Raw genomic sequence first — 19,781 nt, 5'->3', positions numbered from 1 at the left:
AAGATCAAGAACACAACAGGGATGTCCACTCTCACCACTGTGGTTCGACACAGTATTGAAAGTCTTAGCCTCAGCAATCAGACAACAAAAAGAAATAAAAGGCATACAAATTGGCCAGGAAGAAGTCATATTTCTACTCTTCACAGATTCATTCTTTCAGAAAACTGAAAGACTCCACAAAAAAACTGCTAGAACTGATACATAAATTCAGCAAAGTTGCAGGATAGAAAAACAAAGTACAGAAATTGGTTGTGTTTCTATATACCCATAATGCAGCAGAAGAAAGAGAAATCAAGGAATCAACCCTTTTACAATTACACCACAAGCCATAAGATACCTTGGAATAAACCTAACCAAAGACGTAAAGGGTCTTTACACTGAAAACTATAGAAAACTTGTGGAAAAAACTGAAGACACAAACAATTGGAAAAACATTCCTTGCTCATGAATTAGAAGAACAAACACTGTTAAAATGTCAATATCACCCAAAGCAATCTACACATTCAATGCAATCCCTATGAAAATAACACCAGAAATCTTCACAGAGCTAAAACAAACAATTCAAAAATGTGTACGGAACCAAGAAAGACCCCAAATACCCAAGTAATGTTGAAAAAGCAAACCAAAGCTGGAGGCATCACAATCCTGGACTTTAGCCTGTACTACAAAGCTGTAATCATCAACACAATATGGACCTGGCACATAGATCAGTGTAAAATAACAGAATCCATAGATGGACCCACAAATGTAGGGCCAACCAATCTTCCACAAAGCAAGAAAGAGTATGGACAAAAGACAGTCTCTGCAGCAAATGGTGCTGGGAAAACTGGACATGCAGAGGAATAAAACTGGACCACTTTCTTACACCATACACAAAAATAAATTCAAAATGCATGAAAGACCTAAATGTGATACAGGAAACCATCAAAATCCTACAGGAGAACATAGGCAGCAACCTCTTTGACATTGTTCATAGTAACTTATTACTAGATATGTCTCCTGAGGCAAACCAAAGCAAAACCAAACTATTGGGACATCATCAAAATAAAAAGCTTCTGCAAAGCAAAGGAAATGATCAAAAAAATGAAAAGGCAACCAACAGAATGGGACAAGATATTTGCAAATGACATATCTGATAAACGGTTAGTATCCAAAATCCATAAAGCATTTATCAAACTCAACACCCACAAAATAAATAATCCAGTGAAGAAATGGGCAGGACATGAATAGACATTTTTTCAAAGAAGACATCCAGATGGCCAACCAACACATGAAAAGATGTTCAACATCACTCATCATCAGGGAAATACAAATCAAAACCACAGTGAGATACCAATTCACACCTGTCTGAATGGCTAAAATGAACAACTCTGGAAATAACAGATGTTGGCAAGGATGCAGAGAAAGGGGAACACTTTTACACTGGTTGGTGGAAATGCAAACTGGTGCAGCCACTCTGAAAAACAGTGTGGAGGCTCCTCAAAAAATTAAAAATAGAACTATCCTACAACACAGCAATTTCACTACTAGGTATTTATCCAAAGGATACAGGAGTGCTGATTCATAGGGGCACATGTACCCAATGTTTATTTACAGCAGTGCTATCAACAAGAGCCAAATTATAGAAAGAGCCCAAAAGACCACTGACTGATGAATGAATAAAGATCTGTGGGTACATATATATAATGGAGTATTACCCAGCCTTAGAAAAGAATGAAATCTTGCCATATGCAATGATGTGGAGCTAGAGAGTGTTATGCTAAGTGAATGAGTCAGTCACAGACAAAGATAAATACCATATGATTTCACACACATGTAGAATTTAAGAAACAAATTTAAATTCTTTAACAAGAATTTAAGAGCAAAGGGGAAAAAGAGGGAGAGAGAGACAAACCAAGAGACAGACTCTTTACTATAAAGAACCAACTGATGGTTACCAGAGGGGAGGTGGGTAAGGGGGTGGGTTACATAGGTGATGATGGGTATTAAGGAGTGCATTTGTTGTGATGAGCACTGGGTGTTGTATGTAAGTGATGAATCCCTAAATTCTACAACTGAAACTAATATTACATTGTATGTTAACTGAAATTTAAATTTAAAAAAGAAAGAAAAGCTGGGATTGAATATTAAGAATAAATAGTTCATAGAAAAGGAAATACAAATGGCTCAACCTCTTCTATCATAAGGTAAATGTGAATTAAGGCAATACTGAGATACCATTTCTCATCTATCAGATTGGTAAATGTCCAAAGTTGGATAATGCAGTCTTCTGGGAAATGAAACACTCTCTTACATAGCTGGTAGGAATGTCTATGCAAAGCAGTTTGGCAATATCTATCAAAATTACAAATGCATATACCCTTGACTAGACAAATTCTTGGAATTTAACTTGTACTCTATAAAATTACATACACATGCAGCATTATTTGCATTAGGAAAAGATGAGAAACAACCCAGATGTCTATCAACAGGGTTAAATAGACCATAGTACTCTTGTAAAATATAATACTAAGCAGTTATAATAAAGTACTCTGTGTATTGCCATGAAAAGATCTCTAAATGTATTATGAAATGTAAAAAGCAGGGGTGTCTGAGTGGCTCAGTTGGTTAAGTATCTGATTCTTGACTTCAGCTTGGGTCTCGATCTCATGGTTCATGAGTTTGAGCCCTGCACTGGGCTCTGCGTTGACAGTGCAGAGCCTGCCTGGGATTCTCTTTCTTTCTCTCTCTCTCCCTATAAATACATACATACACACATACATACATACATACATACATACATACATACACACACATACATAAAAAAAAATAAAAAAGCAAAGTAGAATACAGTGTTAAAACTTATTGAAAATAAGATTTCAGGCTGGTTTTGGCCTATATATGCATGAATATGTTAGAAGATAAACAACCAACTTTTAAAATTGGTGACTTATGAAGATTGAGTAGAAAACTGACACATCAGGGGAAGGGGTAGAAATAATAATTTGCACAGTATACCTTTTGCTTGATTTCGACCATGTGAATTTGTCACCAAAATTTTTAAATGCCAACAGATTTTGTAACCAAAACTGAAGCAATAATTAGAAATAGTTGCTAAGGAATAATCTTAGCCTGAGGTAAGACTGCACCCCAGACCTTTCATTCATATCTTTGCCAGGCAATGGTAGCCAGCTCAGAGACAAAAATGAGATTGAGCAAGTGGCCTTCCAAAACCAAGCTTCTTGTTTCAGATGGCCTCAAGGTAACAACCACCACTAAGTTCGAAGAGAAGGAATGGACTCAGAATAGAAGACATTAAGTGAAAGACATAAACTTTTTACATTTAAAAATTGTTTGAGATCGTTGGTGTGGTTACTTACGCTGAACTGAGTAGACACAGAAATATCTAGAGCCTAGTAAATTTTTTAATGGATTGCATTACCAAAAAAACCTTACCTGCACAAGCCTGTTAAAATCCTCAAGCAATTCCTAGACCTCCAAATCCAAACAGCAGGCAGTATGATGAAAACTTTGCAGTCCCCAAGAATGGTGAAGGGTAGCAGAACAGTCCACCTCAAAATATACCACTTTGACAAAGGATTATTTTGAGCTGAAGGGAACTGAGAAGAAACAGATTCTCTGCCTTCTCCTTCTCTACCAGGAAGAGCAGGAGAATTGTTAATCACCAGAGGCAATTCTAGACTCTTATCAACCTGGAGGTGACACCAGAGAAATCTATAGAACAAAACTCATTAGCTAGCCTTTACCGTATATATTTGCCATTAATTTTTGCCATATATTTACCTTCTCATGGAGTGCCACCCTTTAAAGGTTAAAATCCCTTTTCCTTTGTAACTTGCCACTTATCTACAAATTTATTGTTCTTTGTCCAGATGCTATATAAGCCCCCTAGTTCTAACCATACCTTTTAATTATGCATCACTGAGTACTCTCATGTGTACATAAATGGAAGCATTAATAAACTTCTATTTGTTTTTCTATTGTTAATCTGTCTTTGTCAGTCTAACTTGCAGGGGTCCAAGCAATGAATCTAAGACAGGTAGAGGAAAAATATGTTTTTTCCTCTCCCCTACAAGGACATACTGTGCAATGACTACCTCAGCAGTGGCCTTGGAAGAAAATTCTTAAGGAAGACAAATCCGGCAAGGCAGAGCCAGGGCTACAGAGGTCAAATGACTTGACAGCTCCTCCCAGAGGAGCTTCCAGAATGGCTAACCAAGGGATTTACTTCACTTCAGAGCAGGAGGGGTTTCACAAGTTTTGTTAGGAGACTATGATAACTACTAAGCACCAGAAACTATTACATGTTTCCTATTTTTTTCTATTTCCCTATATTTCCTAACTTCATTAGAATTATCCTATTCTCAGGCCACTGTTGTATATTTGGGTGGGGGGATAGGGATGGCTAGTAACTTTTAGTTTATAGACTGCTGGATAAGGAGCCAAATCTGGATCTTCTGGATAAAACTATAAATTACCCAGAAATATGGGCTTCAAATTGGATGGGAGCTTAGGTGGATGGTTTGTGGGAGAGAATGCAATGGACAGAATCCAATGGAATCCACTGGAAATGGCTGTTCCAGTACATGGATAACCACTGCTGTGTGAATACCAACACTTCAGAATATGAAGTGAACACAACACTTCAGAATATGACATACATACCACCTCTTGCCAATTACATGCTATCCAAAGAACACTCTAAAACTTGTTACTAGCAAGGAGTCTTCAGATCATATTATGATATCTGTGACATCCAACACTACTTAATGCTTCAACAGTCAAAAGGAAAATACACATGAATTTCAGATGCACGTTGTGGATGCCATACAAGAATTATATTTGGTGACAATAACAGACAGATGTTCTAAAGTTCTCAGTGTCTCCATCACCAAGGATTTTGATAGTGACTTTACCATCACCCTGGATATCATGGCAGTTCAGAATGTAAGCCAAGCTTTGTAACGTGTGAAGACTGAGCAGCTAGGTAGGAGAAGTTTTACAGTTAAAATATGTGTTGAAGAGGGGGCCAGCCTCAAAGAAGTTGACTCTTATACAATTCCTTCTAATGTTCTCACTTTTATGTTGAAATATTTCTCAGATTTCATAGGTGACAAAGCTGTTTAAGCATATGAAATTTCCTGAGTTTCTTGACAAACACAGCTCCCAGATGAATACAGAACTGTTTATGCTCTGTATGGCACACTGGACATTAACTCTGTAAGTGGTATAAAATGGATAATGCCAAGGAACTAACCAATAATAGTAGCTCTGATATGAATCAACAAGTCTATGTCCTTCTTTATATCAGGAGAAGCTAACTGGAAAGAGAGAGTGGGAATCAGTCTACGCAAAGGGACACAAAAACTCTGGGTTAGTGACCAAAGATGTGAATTTACTGCAGAAGGTGCCAAACATAAAATCCTGCATCAACTTCTTCAGTTAAAAGAGTGCTATTTCTGCTTCAATTCAAAGCAATGTGGATCCTTTGAACTTACAGGAAGAATGCCATATTTCTGCTCTCTTCATTCCTTTGTAGGAATGTAGATCCGAGTTTCCCTCTGGTTTCAGTTTACTTTTGCTGATGAACTTCCTTTAACATCTTATAATGACACCTAATAATAATGAATGCTCTCAACTTTGCTTACCTGTAAAACTCTTAGAATGTGAAATATTCTGAATCTACTGATTTTTTTTTGGCCATTACTTCTTAAAATATTTTTTCTGCTCCCTTTCCTTTCTATGATTCCTTATCACATGTATGTTGGACTTCTTGATATTGTCCCACAGGTCACCAAAGCTCTGTTCTTTAGTCTTTTTTCTCTCTGTACTTTACTTTGTAAACTTTCTATCACTGCCTTTAACATACTAATCTTGATTCGGCAGTATTTAATTGTTAAGTCAATCCAGTGGACTTTTCATTTTGATGTTATACTTTTTAACTTCTAGAAATCTATTTTCTTCTTCAGTGCAAGTTTTCCTTTAAGTTTTTAACATATTTATAATAATTGCTTTAAAACTCAGGCTTGCTAATTCCATTATCTCTGACATTTCTGCATCTGTTTCTTTTGACTGAATTTTTAGTCATATTTTCCTGCTTCTTTATATATCCTAGTATATTCTAGTACTTTTTATTACTTTCTGAACATTATGAATATTATGTTGTTGAATGCTGGATTTTGTTGTCTTTCAAGAGTGTTGGATTTGCTTGGGATGCAGTTAAGTTACTTGTGAATAAAATTTATCCTTTTAAGGTTTTTTTGAAGCTTTTTGGAGGGTAAGCCTAGTCATTAGACCTACTTTAGCCCTACTACTAAAGAGTGGCTCAACTGAATGCCCTGGGTTGGACATTCCACTCTGGCTGGTTGGCACTTAAGCATTCCAAATCCTGCCTTAGCTCTGGGAATTGTTCAGCTTATAGCTCTCAGTAGATCCTTCCCCAGCATTGTAGATTTCCACACTATACTACATATTACACATGTGTAACACAGTATTCAGCAAGATACTCAAAAGGAATCCATATGCAGATTTTGGAATGCTTTGTCTACACAGCTTCCTCTTCTCTGGTACTCTAGCCCACAAATTCCAGCCATGTCAGTCTCCCTAACTTTTGAGCTCTTTCTTATAGAGACTCTAGATTCTCGCTACATATCCCTTGCTACAGCACTAATGTTTGTTGCTGTTGTTGTTGTTGTTGTTGTTGTTGTTATTGTTTTATCAGTAGAATAACCTGGCTTAACTGAAACTCTAAACTTTGTCTCCCCAATTGTGGCAACAGCTGAAATCTCTATTCATTTTTCTTAGCCTTGGCAAGGCTGTCTGGAATTTTCCCTATGCATACAAGTTCAGGACCAACTAAAGATTTGGGCAGTTTACATACAGAAGTTGGGCTCTTGCCCTGTGGATCTCTCCAGGATGTCCCTCATCAATTTCCAGCTGTGGTGATTGCCTAGAGTTTCTATTCAGTTGTATCCACTTTCTGTGGCACTTATTAGGGCCTTATCTTAGGCAGATAGCCAAAAATTGGGAAACTCACCCAATGATATTTCCCTCTTCTAACTGTGAACTCTTTTCTGTTTCTGCTACTTTTAGTTACTCTCCAGTGCCTCTGTACAGTGTTATTTCTATTGGTGCAGAGTTTATAATTTTTATCTCTAGAGAGGAGTAGGTAAGTCTGGAATATGAGCTATTCCAGTTTTACATAAAGCAAATGGTTTTAATCAGAATCTATACTGATGATAATCAAGCATGAAAGGACCTTAGGGATGTAAAATCAAAATATTTTTTCTAAGACTGAATGGTGTGCTAGACACAAGAATCATATTCTTGAAATTCAGGGACTAGAAGGACACTTAAAGAAAAATAAGCAATTCAAGAATATGTAATACTTGTAATACACTTCAACTGTAGTTAGATTGTTATCAAATACAAGTGGGCAACTGTGAGATGCTCTGTAATACTTAGAAATGAAGGATGCAAGTTGAATTATAAAGTCAATGAATCAGACTTGAATGAAGCAAAGTTCCTTTAAACAACGGAGACTGACTGAATATGTGTTAACATATCTAAAGAAAGAGCTTGTCAATCTGAGGAGCTGTTGGTCAAGGAGAGAAAGGAAAGGCACAAAGGGGAACATTAGTAGTACCCACCTAAACACTGTCAAATATAGAGAAAGTTGTGGTCAGAAGACTTTAAGTACTACTATTACAGTCGTAGGCAAGATTGTTACTATTGTGGCCGTGAATGCATCAGACAAGTTGTAAATATAAACTCAAATTATGTAATTTTTTCTATTCTATGCTCATTAAATGTTCTAATTATAAACATGGCCTCCATGTATGTTAGTCTACAGAGAAAAAGAATGCCTGGCCTACTGTAACTCTAGTCTGTGTCACTTATACATATTATAAATTAATACATTGGAATGCTTTAGACATTAGTCTTTGTAAACCTAGTCAATATGTATCTGCTTATGAGAAACGAGATCCCTTCACAATGTGCTTAATTAGATTAAAGCTGAGGGGAGACTTCCAGATGTGATACAATGATCACACAGTACTCTGGAAGCTATTTACTTCCTAGATATACTAACTTCACTGAGTATTTAAATCTTAATTTTTTGCTACAGGAGTTTGAAATTCAAACCTTAATGGTATTAAAAAACTTAGCTTTGTTTTTTAATAGATCATATGTGCTTAACTACATAAGACACAGTAGAATAAAGAGACACTGCTGGCAAAAGAGGACTTTAGTGAAAGGTCAGGCAATAAGAGAGAGTCCCTGACATAAAATCTCCCTTAGATACAGCAGAGAAGAGATCCATTCACCAAACTAGAAAAAACTGCCAACATTCTATTTATAATCATTTATTCTTACAGTGACTAGTGAATTGCTAAGATCATTCATGTACATAATGACAGTACCAGATCTCGATATTATACTCATTATTATTACTATATCTGCTTGTACTGTCTTGGTAGAAATCAGACAAAATGGCCGTATCAGAATGTGAAAATAAACAGGTCCTAGAGTAAACCTCAAATATTCCCAGTGAAATATGTAATGGGAACCGCATCATAAAGATCTATAAATATCAGTATTACACATATCTTCTTGATGGCCAGGATTAGCTCTATATTTGGAATTTCCATTTAACACATTTTGGTTGAGATACTTTATAAAAAGGATGAGGCAGGCGTAAGACAATTATTTTAAAGGCTTTTTTCATGCCCTCCCCCCATTTGAATCCTTTCCCATTCTAATACTCCATTAGACTAAGAAAACTTAGAGATTTTTGGAAATGCTGATTTGTTATACACTTAGTGAGAGAAGGCAAATATGCAAACTAAAAATGGGCAGATGCTCCACTGGGCTTGAGGGGTGTCTGAGCAGGACGTCTCAGCCCCATATTCCGAAAAAGGTGGAATGAGGCTTTTCTCAGCTGCTACTGCCCTCGCCTTCCAGAATACCTCACATTTCCCCATGAGTCAGAAGCCCAAGGATGTGCTCGACCCTCCTTTTCCTACTCCTCTTCTTCAGCCTCTGCCACAGGTGTCTGCCAGGACCTTGACAGGTGTTGTGGGCCAGGCCAGCACCTTGCCTGTGGGACCATATCCCTTAGCCCCAGTGTCTCTGGAAGGAGAGTTGAGTGGGTCCCAATGGTTGGAGATGTAGAGGTGTCCCCCAGTGGCAAGTTTGGCCACAACACCAGTCATTGTTTTATGCACTCACATTGCAAGGACTGTGTATGTGAGTCGGTATGATTTGGCATCCTGAGATTCTTTCTTAGCAAGTAAGTAGAAAAAACTCTTAGAAAAAAAATAAGACAATAAGGAAGCTAGAACTTATTTTTACATGGCTATCAGCTCACTTACCAATATGGACACTTTTCCCACAATTTTTTCCTCCTAGCGGAGAAAGTAGATTGACAAGTTCTCAGTCTGAGTTCCAAAAAATGTTAATTAATGAAAGATTACAATGTAAACATCATAAAACTATCTGACTCTGAAAGTTGAACACACAGGGTTGCAAGATGAATACATAAAGTCACAAAATGAATTCAAGCGCCTGTTAAATGAAAAGCAAACTCACCAAGAAAAATTTCAGCTGCTGCTTAAAGAGCTAAGAGGGAAATTAGTAGAGAAAACTAAAGACTTGGAAGAATGACAATGCAAGTGTTAACTTCACAGAAGTTGGAGTTGTTACAAGCCCAAACAATTAGAATTAGAAACCTCAATGAGAGAGCATTTTAGGAATCTGGGTGAAGAAGTGGAAAGTATACAAGTGAATACAATAAGCTTTACTATGAACATACATTTTTCAAATCAGCATTTGAACACCAGAAAGAATTTTCACATATTTTAGAAGAAAAAATAAAATATGGGGGTGCCTGGGTGGCTCAGTCAGTTGAGCATCTGACTCTTGATTTTGGCTCAGGTCATGATCTCACAGTTTGTGGGTTCAAGCCCCTCACTGGGCTCTGTGCTGGCAATGTAGAGCTTGCCTGGGATTCTTTCTCCCTCTCTGCCCCTGCCCCTCTCACATTCTCAATCTCTCCCTCTCAAAATAAATAATTTAAAAAAGAAGAAGAAAAAAATAAAATATAAATCAAAGACTGCAAAGCTGGAGAAAGATAAAGAACTATTATAACCAACTGCTTAGTGTTGATCTCACAAGAGACAGCCAATGAATGGGGAGCAACTTGTTTGAGGATAGTCTACTTGTGTTAGCAATCACAAGGTGTAGAAGCTGAAGTAGCAGAATTAAGGGGTAAAAAAGAGAATTCTGGTGCTCAGGTAAAAAATGTCCAAAGAATTCAGGTGCGGCAGTTGACTGAGATGCAGGATACAGTCATATCCCCTGAGGCTGAAAAACAGCTAAACTACAGGCTGAATGCTTGGAGAGAGAGTTACAGTCAAACAATAAACAAAACACTGTTTTAATCAGTAAAGTGCATAGACTTGAACAGGAAATAAATACAATGACCAGTAAAGCAAAAGAACTTAAATATTCAAACAAATTTGAAATAAGAGACTTCAAACTGGAGGCATTAAGAGCTAAGAGTGAACTAGAAAGAGAAAGGAATAACATTTAAACTAAACTAAATGGTCAGACAATGAAATTCTCAATTCAGTTGTTGAACACCACAAAGAGCTCCTAATAGAAAAGGATCACAAATGAATACATAAAGCACAAGCTGCAAAGGAAAAACGTTATCAAAAACTTCTGGTATGACAAGATGAAAAGCAAGAACTAGAGAACAAATTAGTGGATTTAGAGAAAATGAAAGTGGAACATGATGTCTGAAGGCAATCTGAAAAGGATCAGTGTGAAGAGAAATTGCAAGCTTCACAGATAGCAGAAGAGCCAGCTGGAAGGGAACTACAGAGCATCAGGTTAAAACTTCAACAACAAATTGTGAATACTGAAAATGCAGAAGAAGAAAAAAAATGAAAATTCTGACTGAAACAGTAAATCTAGTAGTTAGCAGATCCAGGTGACCTTGCTTGCATACTCAGAGAATAAGTTGCTGAATTCAAACAAATACTGAAGGAAATGGTGGAGAGGTTAAACCAGGAATGCTGAAATTTAAGAAGCCAAGTTGAAAACCACAACTAGAAGTTGAAAATCAGACAGTGGAAGAGAAACAGATATAAGGGTTGGAAGTAAAGCATATGCTTCAGGAATATATCCCTGACAGAGAAGAAAAGTATAATCAAGCTAGAGAAAACCTGCAGCAAGCTGCAATTGCCCAGAAAGAGAAAATCTCTTCATGGAAACAAAGGAGAACACAGAACTCTTAGAGACAAAGAGAGAAGAACTAGAAACAGAAAATCAAGTGTTAAATAGACAAATGTTCCATCTGAAGAATATGCAAAGCTTCAAAAAAGACTAAAGGATTTACAGAGAAGACGTAATGAAAACTGAAGTTTGATTCTGGTTCCTAACATTATTTCCAACAGGATCCATCAAGCCTGTTAGCTTCCAGTCATCAACCATCTATCCTTTCCTCCTCATATGCAGGAGGAAAAGATCAAAGGGAACTCTCTACTTCATGAAAGCCTGGAAGAACTAGAAACAACACAAAGAAAACAACTACTGGAATTTGGATCTCCTGAAAATTTTTCTTGGAGAAAAGGCAGATCAAAGGGATGAAATCAAAGGGATGATTCAGTAAAGCTTGAAGTTTTAATGTATGTGGCATTTAGATCCTTTATTATTGTTTCCCAAAACATTTGAATGTGTCTCAAGAAGAGGTACCAGCTACAGGTTATATTGCATCGATGTCAGGTTTTAGGATTATACTAATGAAAACTGAAGCATTAAAACAGCTCCAGAGATATTCAGAATATTTACTGACAATAGTTTGAGAATGCTTTAAAAAAAAAAAAAAGAATAAATGAAAGGAATTAGGGAATTGAGTTTTAAAATTATTTTATTAATTTTACTTTGTTGAGGGACACCTGGGTTGCTCAGTAGGTTAAGCATCTGACTTTTGATCTCGGCTCAGGTCATGATCTCATGGTTCATGGGTTCAAGCCCCACAACAGGCTCTGCACTGACAAGCATGGAGTCTGCTTGGGATTCTCGCTCTTCCTCTCTCTGCCCCTCCACTTACTTACTTATTTTCTTTCTTTCTCTCTCTCTCTTTCTTTCTTTCATGTTGATTTCCCTCTTCCTCGTTCAGACTCTTGGCATTAACAGGGTCAGCAAATATTTTGTGGTTTAATATATACAAGTTGTAAACCTCTAGTTCTTGAGAAAATGTAACAGTTTAAAAGTCAGCATTAGAAAACAAAACTGAAAGGTACATACTCATTAAAAAATGCTACTGTTCTAAAAGCAGTAAACTAAAATCTCTTCAAATAAAGAGATTAATAAATATTTTTCTATCTTAAAAAGGGTAAAAAATGATTCAATAACATCTCAGTAGAAAATTACAAATAACTTTTTTTTTATGAGAGAGAGAGAGAGAGTATGTGAGCAGGGGAGAGGAGCAGAGGGAGAGAAAATCAAGCAGGCTGTACACTTAGCACAGAGCCTGTCACAGGGCTGGATACCATGACCTTAGCCTAAATCAAGAGTCCAACTCTCAAACAACTGAGCCATGCAAGCGTCCCACAAATAACTTTTTTATTTATCAGCTCCTAATTTTCCCTAACATGAGAAAATTTTAATTTTTTCTAGTAATTAAACTTAATATTTTCAAATCACTAATATATTGCAAAGATCTTTTCTTCATAGAATATATATGGTAAAATATGGTATATCTTACCATAGCTTTGTTTGCTTGGTGTTAAATATCCCTATTTTTTAGTGATAAAATTGTATATTCTTTTTTATCCTGGTTTTTCTCCTCAAAAATTTGCTCAACAAATATTTTTATTTCAGTATTTTATCCCAGAACCTATACCGGATGCAGGCAATTCAAAGACATAAGAGGATAGGTCTGTCCCAAGAAGCTTATATTCTGTTAAAGAGTAGCAGATACATAAATCACTAAATGAAATAAAGAGCTATAAGACAGAAATGTATCTGAGTATAATGTAGACTTATAATAGTCAACCAAATTAATATTAGCTGTCATTTAAGGCAAACCCTCAAATATTGGTGGTTTAATACAATAAAAGTTTATTTCTGGCTTATAGTATAGTCTAATGCCCAATAATGGTCAGGCAGCCCTTCTCCATCTCCTGAATCTGCTACCCAGAAAACGGCCTCCAACATCACTGAGGCAGGAAATAAAACAGGCTAGAGTTTTTCTGGATGGTTTACAACCCTTTTGCTCATAATCACATTGTCCCAGAACCCAATCACAGAGCACAACCTAACTGAAAGTTAGGCTGGGAAAAGTAGAGGATCACATAGATATTTATGGAACACTAATAGCCTCTGACAAAGGGTGTTAGATGGAGAATGGTTAAGTCTACCTAGAAAAGCTTCATGGAAATATAATGCTCAACCTTAGAGACTCTTAACGATAGAGAACAAACTGAGGGTTGAGATGGAGGGAGGTGGGTGGGGGACAGACTAAATGGGTGATAAGGAGGGCACTTGTTATGATAAGCACTGGGTGTTATATGTAAGTGATGAATCACTAAATTCTACTCCTGAAATCAAAATTATACTATATGTTAACTAACTAGAATTTAAATAAAAAATTGAAGAAAAAAAAAAAGGGCACCTGGGGTGGCTCAATGGGTTGAACATCCAACTCTTGATTTCGGCTCAGGTCATGATCCCAGGGTCATGGGATCAAGCCCTGCAATGGGCTCTGCACTGAGCATGGACTCTGCTTAGGATTCTCTCTCTTTCCCTCTCTCTCTGCCCCTAACCCCACTCATGTGCACTCTCTCTGAAAAAAAAAAATTTTTTTTTAAAAGAAAATTCTTTATGTACAAAACTGTTCATTCATTCCACAAGTATATGTTGATTGCTCATTATGTGCCAAAAACATCTGTAAGCAACTTAATAAGATATAAATGCAGACATTAAAATAATCACCGTGAAGAATATGATATAAACATTTATGAGATAGTGTTAAAGGAAAAAAATTGACTACACTACTGTATCTCTTCTGGTTAAAAACAATTGGTAATGAAGCACAGTGTAAGAAATGAAATGATTTGAAAAGTTATGGTAATTTGGTATGGGGATTAAAGTAAATTTCTAATTAGAAAGTTTTCAATAAAAAAGATTTAATGAAACAGAAAACAGATATGTAATTGAGAAAAATCAACAAGACCTAGTTGATTTTGAAAAGATTAATCACTTCTAGAGTGATTAATCAAGAAAAAAGAAAGAAAACATAAAGAAGACATAAAGAAAACATAAAAAAGAAAACATAATTAGGAATTAAAAGGTGACCACCACCACAGACTTTTATATAAATTAAAAAGATATTAAAGGAATAATATAAACATTCTGCCAATACATTTTGACATCTTATAAAATTGAAAAATTCCTTAAACACAACTTACCAATACTAGCACTCAAATAAATAAAAAAACTAAATTTTCCTATTTCTGTTAAAGATACTAAATATACCATTTTAAACTGTCTCAGATGGGAGGCAAACCATAAGAGACTATTAAATACAAAGAACAAACTGAAGGCTGCTGGAGCGGTGTTGGGTGGGGGGATGGTCTAAATGAGTGATGGGTACTAGGGAGGGTACTTGTGATGAGCACTGGGTGTTATATGTAAGTGATGAATCACTAAATTCTACTCCTGAAACCATTATTACACTATATGGTAACTAACTTGGATTTAAATTAAAAAAATTTTTTTAAAACATATAACTGTCTCAAAAAGAGAATGCCATTTTCAGATGGTCTCACCATAATTCTTGTAAGCATTTAACAAACAATACCAATTTCACACAAATTCTGTCAAGAGAATAGAGAGAAAAAAGGGTACACTGTCAAATTCATTTTATAAGACTGGCATAATCTTGATACCAAAATCTAGTAAGGGTATTAGAAGAAAAGGAAATTACCAATATACTCTTGAATGAATGTGTAAAAATCGCAAACAAAATACTTGAAAATCAAGTTCAGCAATACAAAAAAAGAATAAATAAATAAGGTTTATCTCAGGAGTACAAGGTTGGTTAAACATTTAAAAAACAATGCTTATTTGCAGCCATGATGGAAGAATAGATACTAAATTTACCCTCCTATCTTAACTGAAAAATAAAGACAAAAATATGAAACGATCTTGGACAACAGGTACCAGAGAACTATGATCCTTGAGAGAGAGTAATAAATGAGGTAATAAACTCTATGATCACCATAGTTTACTGGCTAGAGTGTTTCCAGGGCACAGCACAGGGAAGGATATCCAGGTAGAAACAGAGGTTTTCCTGATTTAAGAAGAGAATCTGAAGAGGCCAATGCAGTTAGAATTTACATGGCAGAATACCAGACAGAGTACTGCCCAGAGAGAGAAAAGTCCTCATATCTGCACAGGATTCCACTTAAGCCTTCAACTGAATACAGATAGCAAATACATGTTAGGAAATCAATCAATATTGGAGGAGAAAAAACACCGGAAAAAAGCAGGTAAAGAAAAATTCACGATCTTCATACAGGGGTAGAACAGTTCATGCCCCTGATAGCCAGATTAGAAAGCTGGTAAAACATGGATATCAGTAAAGTATTCAGAATGATACTGGGTATTCAGAATGATACTGGGTATTCAGAATGATACTGGGTATTCAGTAGTGGGTTATTATAAATTATGTCTAAATTAAATATTTCTCTAGTCTCACCTAACAAAGTTTAAAAGAAAAGCTAAAGAATCACAAGATTTTCAAGTAAATCAACAAAGTCCTAGAAAGAAAGCTCAAAATTACTCAAATACAAAACAACTTGGCACCCAACAGTATAAAATTTACAAAGACTGGTAACCAATACAAAATTACCAGGCCTGCAAAAAAGGCAGGAAAATATGACCCATAATAAGGAGAAAAATTAATCAATAGAAACAGAATAGAATTAGTGAACAAGGATATTAAAACAGCTATTATAAAAATATCACATATGTCCATAAAGGTAGAAAGTATGAGCATGTTAAGGAGATCTATAGAATAAATATTTTTCATGTTATAAATCTCTTTAAGAGCTAATTTCTGTTTATGCAAGATATTATAACAATGTATTGTGTTGGTTTATAACATATGGTGACCTAAAGTACACATCAATGATAGTAGAACGACCAAAAGTGGGGAAATATAGGTATACTATTGAAAGGTTATTATAGAAGGTGTGGGAGGGGATGCTGAGTAGGGTGGGATGGTAGGGCTCCTGGATTATAAATAAATAAATACATAAATATAAATAAATAAACAAATGTTTTAAAAAAGAAAGTTTCTTATAATTGAGGTGGTATAGTATTAACTGAAAGTAGATTATAAGGTATATATATATATATTTTTAATTTATATATTTATTTTGAGAGAGAGCAAGTGGGGGAGGGGCAGAGAAAGAGGGAAAGAGAGAATCCCAAGCAGGCTCCATGCTGTCAGCCTCTGGAATCTGATGCATGGCTTGATCCCACAAACCATGAGACCATGACCTGAGCTGAAATCAAGAGTCAGACACTTAGCCAACTGAACCACCCAGGCACCCCTATGATAAGATATATTCTAAAACCCACAAGCAACCACCAAAAACAAACAAACAAAAAAACACAAAGTGAAGCGATTGTAGCTAATACAAAGGCAATTAAACGAAATCATAAAAACACTCCATCTAAAAGAAGGCAGGAAAAAAGAAAAGGGGAACAAAGAACAGAGGGGACTAGTTAAAAAAACAACAAGACAACAGATTTTAAACCTAATTGTATCACTGTTTACATTAAATGTAAATAGTCTAAACACTAATTAAAAGGCAGGTTGCCAGATTGGATTTAAAAACTCAATTACAGAGAGGGAGGGGCCCACATGGCAGAGAAGTAAGGGGATCCATACTTCCTGAGTCTCTCAAACAAAGAAGTGCTGAAGCCAAAGGACTTTGAACCCCAAAAATCTGGGAGGAAAAGAAACTGAATCTACTAGGAAGAAAATGAGACAACTTGAGAGACCATAGGTGGGTGATTACAAACTGGGGGAGATAAAATGGGCTGCATAGGCATGAAGGGGAGGGATCCCTTTCTGCAGAGAGACAAAGGGAAGAGAAAGAGTGGCTGGGGACGTGTAGGACTGTATCTGGACAAGAGAAAAACCTAGGACTGGGACTGAGAGGGATCCCATCTCTAACTGTGGGGCTTTCTTCAGACTGGGGCTGCCTCCCTGTTCACATACCTGGGGAGGAGGGGAGCCAGCCCTGGGTCCGGTGGTAGATCAGGGGCGCAGTCTGCAGTAGGTGAAAGTGGTCCTCTCCTTGGAGGGCTGTGTGACAGGACAAAGCCTGCCTGTGTATGCCACTCCAGGCCCCCAGGCTCGGTGGCTAGGTCAAGGGTACAGTCTGCAGTAGGAGAAAGCAGCCCCCTCCCTGGAGTGCTATGGGAAAGGACAAAGCCTGCCTGCCCCACCACCCCGGGCTCCGCGGTGAGGTCAGCAGCCCACTCCTCAGCAGGAAGAGGCGGTTCTCCCTGAAGTGCTGCAGCACAGCCAAAGCCAGCCGGGACTACATACCAGGCCGCACAGAAAGGTGCTTCCCCAGTGCCAGAGCACATGGAGTGGGTCTTTGAATCCTAGCCAAGCACAGGGTCAGGGGAGTTAGCAGAGTGAGGACTGCTCTGTCTACGCCCATGGCACAGTGAGGATGACTCAAACGGAGTCCACTGGGTCTGGGTCTGTGGAGAAGAGACTGGGGGATCTCCATTCCCCACTGCTCACCCACCAAGGCAAGGCTACCGTGATTGGCCCACAGTGGAGGGCCAACAGGCAGGGCCCACAGTGGAGGCAGGACCAGCCTACACCAAACCAGGCCCCTTGGAACCCGGTAACCGTGTATCTACGGGAGCTGGACAGACCCTGTGAACAGCTCCTCCAGACCAATGCTGCAACATTGGCTGGATTAATTCTAGGTCAATTCTGGATATATAGATATATTCTCCCTGCCATTTCTGCTCCTTATCTCTTCCCTTCTCTAGGCTGGTTACTCTGGTTATTGGTTTGTCTAAACAGATGTATTTAATCCATTCTCTTGATACATGTTCCACACCTCCTCTTTACATTCCTTTCTCTCTCTCTGGAATAATCAAGCCATATAGTTTCTCTGGGTAACTTTATCTTCATTCTTTTCCCCCACCTCCTTCCTTATTTTCCTCTCTTTCTTTCTGTATTAAGCCTTTTAGTCTCTCTGCCTAATCAATGTTTATTTTTTCTCTGTCCCCCTCCCCAGCTCCAGTCATTTTTCTTTGTATGTGCTCTTCCATCAGCACGCCTCCACCCTGTTCTTTACTTGTAGCTGGAGTTTTGGTTTTTTGATTGTTTTTAGTTTTTTGTCTTTTGTTTTTGTTTATTTGTTTGTTTTGATTATGTGTTTGTATGTTTTTGTCTCCTGTTTGTCTGTTTGTTTTCCTTTACAGGACTACTCCAAGGAACAAATCAAAGCACACCTGGGGGAGGGTCCAAAAATCACTACTAGTAGGGAAATAAAACAAGCAAAGTCACAACAACAGAGAACAAGTAACACTCCAAAAAACACCTCCTGAAGGTCCAGGCCCTGGACAGTGTATGACCCTTCTTTAATATAGCAGTGCTTGCAGGTGCAGAGCACACATCAAGCTTTTAAAACACATAAGGGACAGAAAACTAGCCAAAATTATGAAACAGAAGAATTCTCATAAAAGAATTTCCAGGAGAAGTGACAGCTACAGAATTCATCAAAACTGATTTAAGCAATATAACTGAACAAGAATTTAGAATAATAGTCATAAAATTAATTTTTGGGCTTGAAAAATGATAGAGGACAGCAAAGAATGTACTGCTACAGAGATCAAAGGACTAAAAAAAAAGTCATGATGAATTTAAAAATGCTATAAGTGAGGTGCAAAATAAAATGGAGGTGGCCTCAGTATGGATTGAAGAGGCAGAGGGGAGAATAGGTGAATTAGAAGATAAAATTATGGAAAAAAGGAAGCTGAGAAAAAGAGATAAAAAAATCAAGGAGTACAAGAGGAGAATTAGAGAACTAAGTGATGCAATCAAATGGAACAATATCCATATCATAGAAATTCCAGAAGAAGAGAGAGAAAGGGGCTGAAAGTGTACTTGAACAAATCATAGCTGAGAACTTCCCTGATCTGGAGAAGGAAACAGGCATTGAAATCCAACAGGCACAGAGAACTCCTTCAGACGTAACTTGAATTGATCTTCTGCAGGACATATCATAGTGAAACTGGTAAAATACAAGGATAAAGAGAGAATTCTGAAAGCAGCTAAGGATACACAGGCCTTAACATACAAAAGTGGGCACATAAGGGTAGTAGCACAACTATCTACTGAAACTTGGCAGGCCAGAAAGGAATGGCAGGAAATCTTCAATGTGATGAACAGGAAAAACATGCAGCCAAGAATCCTTTATCCAACAAGCATGTCATTCAGAATAGAATGAGAGATAAAGGTTTTCCCAAACAAACAAAAACTGAAGGAATTCATCACCACTAAACCAGCCCTACAAGAGATGCTAAGGGGGACTCTGTGAGTGAAATGTTGTAAGGACCACAAAGAACCAGAGACAACACTACAAGCATGAAACCTACAGACAACACAATAACTCTAAACCCATATCTTTCAATAATAACACTGAATGTAAATGGACTAAATGCTC

The 19,781-nt window shown here is 37.2% G+C and overlaps 1 protein-coding gene and 1 pseudogene across 7 annotated transcripts in view; one reads left to right on the top strand and one right to left on the bottom strand.

Annotated features, from left to right (window-relative positions):
* Nucleotides 1-19,781, bottom strand: part of NRG4 (neuregulin 4) — a 190,242-nt gene that overhangs the window by 64,430 nt on the left and 106,031 nt on the right. The gene's annotated exons all lie outside the window — the stretch shown is intronic.
* Nucleotides 5,336-11,882, top strand: LOC121042044 (centrosomal protein of 83 kDa-like; annotated as a pseudogene).

The sequence above is a fragment of the Herpailurus yagouaroundi genome, unplaced genomic scaffold, assembly GCF_014898765.1.
Source record: "Herpailurus yagouaroundi ecotype Mexico unplaced genomic scaffold, PumYag 184, whole genome shotgun sequence".
NCBI classification, from domain to species: Eukaryota; Metazoa; Chordata; class Mammalia; order Carnivora; family Felidae; genus Herpailurus; species Herpailurus yagouaroundi.
This window is presented reverse-complemented; position numbering and strand designations above follow the sequence as displayed.